Raw genomic sequence first — 6,332 nt, 5'->3', positions numbered from 1 at the left:
AATGTGCAAAGAATGAATTGTATGCAGACTAAAGAAGGCTGCCTAAACTTAAAGTTGAAGGTATGCAGAAAGTATGTGAAGCATATCAATTTGGAAAGCAAACAAAGCATGTATTTTCACATGATAGAAATGTAAGCAGGAATGTACTAGATGTTGTGAATTCACATGTATGGGGTCCTGCGAAGACTATGTCTATGGGTAGCTGTAGGTACTACATAACATTCATTGATGACCACACGAGGAAATTGTGGGTGTACTTCATGAAGGAGAAGAGTAAAGTGTTCACTCATTTTCAGAATTTCAAAGTGATGGTTGAAAAATAGACAGGAAAGCATGTGAAGTGTCTAAGGTCAAATGGAGGGGAAGAATGCTTCTCCAATGAGTTCTTTGAATTCTTGCAAAAGAATGGCATTCAGAGACAATTTACATGTAGATGCACTCCGCGTAAAATGGAGTTGCTGAGCGAAAAAACAAGTATATTACAGAGATAGCACGAGCATTGATAGCAGAGAAGAATATGTCGCATAGCTATTGGGCTAAGGCTGTGTCTATAGCAATTTATATCATGAACAGAACCCTACTCTGCAACCATACATGATGTAACGCCAGAGGAGAAGTTTATTGGGCGAGAAACCTGATTTGTCTCACTTGAAAGTTTTTGGAAGTATTGCATATGTGCATGTGCCAGATGATTTGCGTACCAAGCTGGATCCAAAGGCAAAAAAATGTGTGTTTATTGGGTATTCCCTTGAGTAAAAGGGATATAGATGCTATAATCCTGCTACACGTGAATTGAGGGTAAGCAAGGATGTTGTATTTTATGAGATGAGTAGCTAGTATGATGCTGAAAAAGATGTTGTTGGGGCTGATGTAAGTGGAAATGTGGTTGCACAGAATGCAAGTCAGCAATCACAGTCATTGAGTGGACCAAGAGAGTCCTCATCCAGCGATTCTATTGATAGACCTTGGAGTGACAGACTGTGTCATAATACCAGTCCTGAAAATGTAGTTGGTACATCACATAAATACAAAGAGAAAGTGGTTGAGATTTATTTGTCCATTTGTCCACTTTTTTGTTGCAAGGATGTTGTACTAACATTTTGTTCTAAGGGTGTGGAAGAATAAGTGAGGGGGGGAGAGAGAGGTGGTATATAGAGAGATGTTGGAAAGAGGGTGAGACAGAGAATGTAAATTAGGGAGTGAGAGAGAGATAGAGTGGGACAATAGAGAGAGAGGGAGTGTAGGGATTGGGTATGGAGAGGAGAGAATGTGAGTGAGGGAGAGAGATACATACTACAGGAAGAGAGTAAAGAGAAAAAAAAAGCGCTCTCGAAAAAGGAAGATTTGCTCGTTGGAAATTTCTCGCCAAAAAAACACGTTTCCTCTAGATCGTCCTTCTAGCTCATAGCGTGTATCTACTGTTGGTGCTAATTCTCACACTCGTGCATAAAGATGGGTGTGATTACTTGACTATCTGGTCAGTGTAATGTTATGGTTTTAGTAGAAAATAGAATGCAGATTCTACACAATCTAGCAATCCACCATAAGTGCAAATTTTTTTCTCAAAATATTTATTTTCCCAAATTAATTCTTATAAGCAAGTTTACCCTTCTGCTCATATAGTAGATATCAATTTTAAACATCCACTAGATAGATCCAGAGTTGGATATAATCCAAATTCAAGTTTAATTTAGGAAGTTACAAATTTTGGATTTACTATTACTTATTTTAAAAAAAAGACATGCTTAGGATGTCATTTGAAATGAGAAGGGGGATTGGGACAAACATGGCACCGAGAGGCTTAGAGTTAAGCAAAACAAAACCAATCCACATCTTAAGGATGATGACTAAATTTGATGGCACTGAAGATTCCATTAAGTAATTTTAATCCAATTTGCAAGGCCATGGGAAGGATTGATGATCCCACCAAGATCTATGTTCATTTTGACTTTGCCTAGAAGACACAACACGCTAGTGAGTTAGGTCTTTAAACCCACTTGAAGACACAACACACTTGTGAGTTAGGTCTTTAAACCCACTTGAAGACACAACACACTTGTGAGTTAGGTCTCTAAACCCACTTGAATAGGCCAGCTATATGAGATCTTGAAACCCACTTTCACTATGGGATTCTTGCCCAATTGAGCCAAATGGAGCCCCATCGCATAAATCTATAACCTCAGGCAAGAGGAGAGAGAAACAACACATGATTACATTGCTAGAACCAAGTATCTCCATATAAGATGATGTGACACCCACAAAGACTAGATGATTTATTGTTCATTGATTGATTTATGATTGGTATCAAGAGCAAGGGGCTTCATGATCATCTCTATAAGTCTAGACACTACATCTTCGATGAGTGTTACCAAGAGGCAATAGGTGTAGTAGATAATCTGTAAGACAAAGATATAGAAGTCATCACTAAGGGATGCATCATTCAAAGCCTCAACAGCTAAGGGTTCCCAACCAGCCAGATCCCTAGTCAAGGATATTTTCATGGATGAGTTCAACCATTTAGGTGAGCAATGGTAGTGAGTGTGAGAAGCCTAACCCCAAGAGCAACCTCAAGGCCATCCCCTCAAACAGGACACCCACACCTTGTTGGATATCAATGCTCTGTCCTTATATTGTATTGTTTAGGCACTATCTAGATTATGTTTATACGGCCCCCATTATGAAGATTAGTCATGGTTAAGTAGCTCAGGCACCCAGTATTCTTGTATTCACATGAGAAGGTGAACTAGGAGGCTAGAAATATTCTTCTCTATCTTTGTTATTATATAATTTGAGTTTTAAAGTTTTGTGCTGTGAAATATCCTACTTCTTATGAGTGTTCTCTTGTATACACTAAATTTTGTATCCTCTTACACACCTATTCCCACGTAGAAATATGGTTTGGTGCTAGTATCATACAAGTATAGAATGTCCAATGTTGAGGCCTAGACATTTATGTTCATTACTAGTCCACGGGAACCATGACACAACAAGGTGCACTTCAGCACCACAATAGATGCTACTCGTACTAAGGTAACCATTGGCCTTACTAGCCCCACCTAGTCACTCCTTATTTAGTAGGCAAAAGCTCTAGTGCCTACCTATCAGAACCCCTTACCACGAGGTATGTATATAGTATAAGAGCACTCGATGACCTTGCTCGTGAGACAAAAACCCAAGAAGAGCTATGATTCTTATAAACAACAAGACCCATATGAGCATCAACAACAATATAATCCCTATGGGTATCCTAGACATGATCTACCCATAGACTATGCCTCCTTGTTCAAAGCCATGGTGCAACAAAGAGAAAGGGACCTTAAAAATATGGTACGTAGGACATCGATGCAATGCTTTTGATGTAAAGGCCTACATCATATTTTACGGAGTTCCCTCACAAAGACCCTCATAAAAATTGTACACCAAATCCCTCGAGTGCTCCAAGGACTCCAAATCCCATGCCAAACACCCCAACGTAATTCCTTACCATGGGCGGTGCATGCTATAAATATGGATTTGACGATGCTTACAAGGACTGTCCCAACAAAGTGACAATCACTCCCATGGGAAAAAGCAATTGTTACCACTTCAAAGAGCCTATATGCAGTCCCCCTTAATACGATCATGAGTGCTCCAACAAGGACTCTAATTCCCATGCCAAACCCCAATGTAGTTCCTTACTGGGTGGCACTACATGCTATAAATGTGGATTTGGCCATGCTTACAAGGACAATCCCAACAAAGTGACAATCACCCCCATGGGCAAAAGAAGTTGTTATATACGGTCCCCCTTAATGCCATCACAAGGCTCTAAACCAAGAGCAACAGCAGTCAAAAGGAACATCCAAGTCTACCAACAAGAAGCAAAAATCCTAGGCTTTAACCTTGAAGTATGCATCAAAAGAGCTTGAGGCACAAGCCCCAAAGGCTACAATAGCCCCAAAAAAGGCTAATGAACTAGAAATAGAGGTCCAAAAGAAGAAGACCTCGAAGAGTACCTAAAACCACAATGCATGATCAGGTGTCAAGGACAATAACATCATTGACCATGGAAGTGGTTCGGATGAGAACTTCAAAGCTACCTCCCTTATTACGGAGACATCAAGAAATCTCCCATATAAACCCGCTCATCCCAAGGAAATATTATGAAAACCTCCCACAAAGAAACTCAAGGGGTACCCCAACACCATGTTGGAGAAAGAGAGATTGAGGCAAGCTTAAGAGCTTGTGAGGAACGTGCAGGCTAAACTAGACCTAATACTAGAGAAAGTGGTCGATTACAAACAATTGACCCCATATCCTAGAGCTAATTCTAGACCCAATGAGGGAATCTCAGAGTTTACCAAAGGCCTTAGATAGACCCATAACCATTCTTAAAAGGTTGCAAAAAGAACTAGTTTTGGACCCTTTGCCTCTTGAACCAATTTAACTAGGCCCCACATTGCTAGATGCAATGAGGGAGAACTTAGTGGTGTGAGGGTGAAAGTTAGCCTTCCATGGATTATTATATTTAGTGGGAGGTGCAAGTTAGCCTTCCATTGAAAAGATGTAGGGGAGACGAGAGCTTGAGCTCTTGCCAGCACACACACTCACACAAACCCTAGAAGAGAACACACAAGGTGAGGCTGAAATTCTTCTTCTTCTTCACACAAAAAAAGAGGTCTACAAAGAAGATAAAGTGACTACACACATAATAAAGTATATACAAGCGGTCCATAATGTAAATATGCTAAGAGGATTGGGTAGATGTGGACTAGTTGGTGTAGTCTAGCGGTAGAATTTCTGGCGAAGATATGTCGGTGCCAGTTACCAAACCCGTCGGTGATGTAAATGTCGAACGGTCATGTAGGCGCCTCGTGAGTGTCAGCTCATGTTGAGCTTGATATCTCAACACTCCCTCTCAAGCGTAACTCTAGCTTATGAACTCCAAGAATATCTCGAAATCTGCGTAGCTCCTGAGCTCCCAAGTCCTTCGTGAAGATGTCAGCAACCTGATCATGTGTGCTGACATAGGCCAAGTTGATGTCACCTACCAAGACTCTCTCCTTGATGAAGTGGTAATGTACCTCAATGCATTTCGTCCGCGCATGAAAAACTAAGTTCCTGACCAACTATATACTACTAAGATTATCACAATATATGATAGCCTTTCTATCCACATGCAACCCCAAATCAGCACAAGTAGCTTGCATAACCAAGCTACCTCACATGTTGCCACCATAGCTCCTCTATACTCTGCCTCTATACTCTGCCTCTATACTTGACAAGGCAACTGTGGGCTGCTTCTTGCTACTCCATGTCAGCAGCACTCCCCAATGAAAACATAAATCCATTGTGGTAGATCTCCTGTCTGAGATGCTACCTGCCCAATCTGTATCTGTGCACCCATATAACTCCAATGGTACACCTGCCATGAAACAATGCATAATCGACAGTGGCTCTCAAATATCAAAGTGTGCATCACACACTGTCAAGATGTGGTTTGCATAGAACTTGCATAAACTAGCTCTCTAAGCCAATAGTGTAACTCAAATCTGGCCTACTGATCGTGACATATATCAAACTCCCCCACAATCTTCTTATACATAGTGGGATCCTCCAACACATAACCTGCATCCACACTAAGCTTGCCATTTTGATCTAATGGCACCGAGATTGACTTACAGTCAGCCAACCCATACTTGGATAACATGTCCAATACATACTGTCTCTGTGATGATAGCCATATACCCTCACATGTGCGAATGACCTCAATTCCCAAAAAATAGCGCAGATCTCCCAAATCCTTCATCTCAAACTTCCTTTTGAGAAGACTTTTAACATTCTTTATCTCATCTAAGTTGTCATCCCCAACAATAAGATCATCTACATAGATGGTGATGATCACAATACCCTTATCACTCTTGCACACATACAAAGAGTGATCTGCATATGCCATATGAAAACCAATAGTGACAAGATACTCAGCAATCTTGTCATGCCATTCTTGTGGAGCTTGCTTCAGCCCATACAAGGCCTTATGAAGATTATATACATACTCTGGGTGACCTGTATCCTCAAAACCTGGTGATGATCCATATACACCTCTTCTTGCAAGTCATCATGCAAGAATGCATTTTTTACATCCATCTGATGTAAAAACTAGCCTTTAGTTGCAGCCACCATAATCACAACTCTCACGGTTTCCATCTTTGCAACTGGGAAAAATGTCTCCTCATAATCAATCTCATGTGTCTGTGCATATCCTTTGGCTACCAATCTAGCCTTGTACTTGCTTATGCTACCATCACTGTTTTATGGTTCACCTTACACACCCACTACAACTAATAGCTTTC

The sequence above is a fragment of the Cibotium barometz genome, chromosome 10, assembly GCF_041138505.1.
Source record: "Cibotium barometz isolate CiBa-2024 chromosome 10, ASM4113850v1, whole genome shotgun sequence".
In the NCBI taxonomy this organism is placed as follows: Eukaryota; Viridiplantae; Streptophyta; class Polypodiopsida; order Cyatheales; family Cibotiaceae; genus Cibotium; species Cibotium barometz.
The sequence above is the reverse complement of the archived record's forward strand: the minus strand, read 5'-3'. Positions refer to the sequence as shown.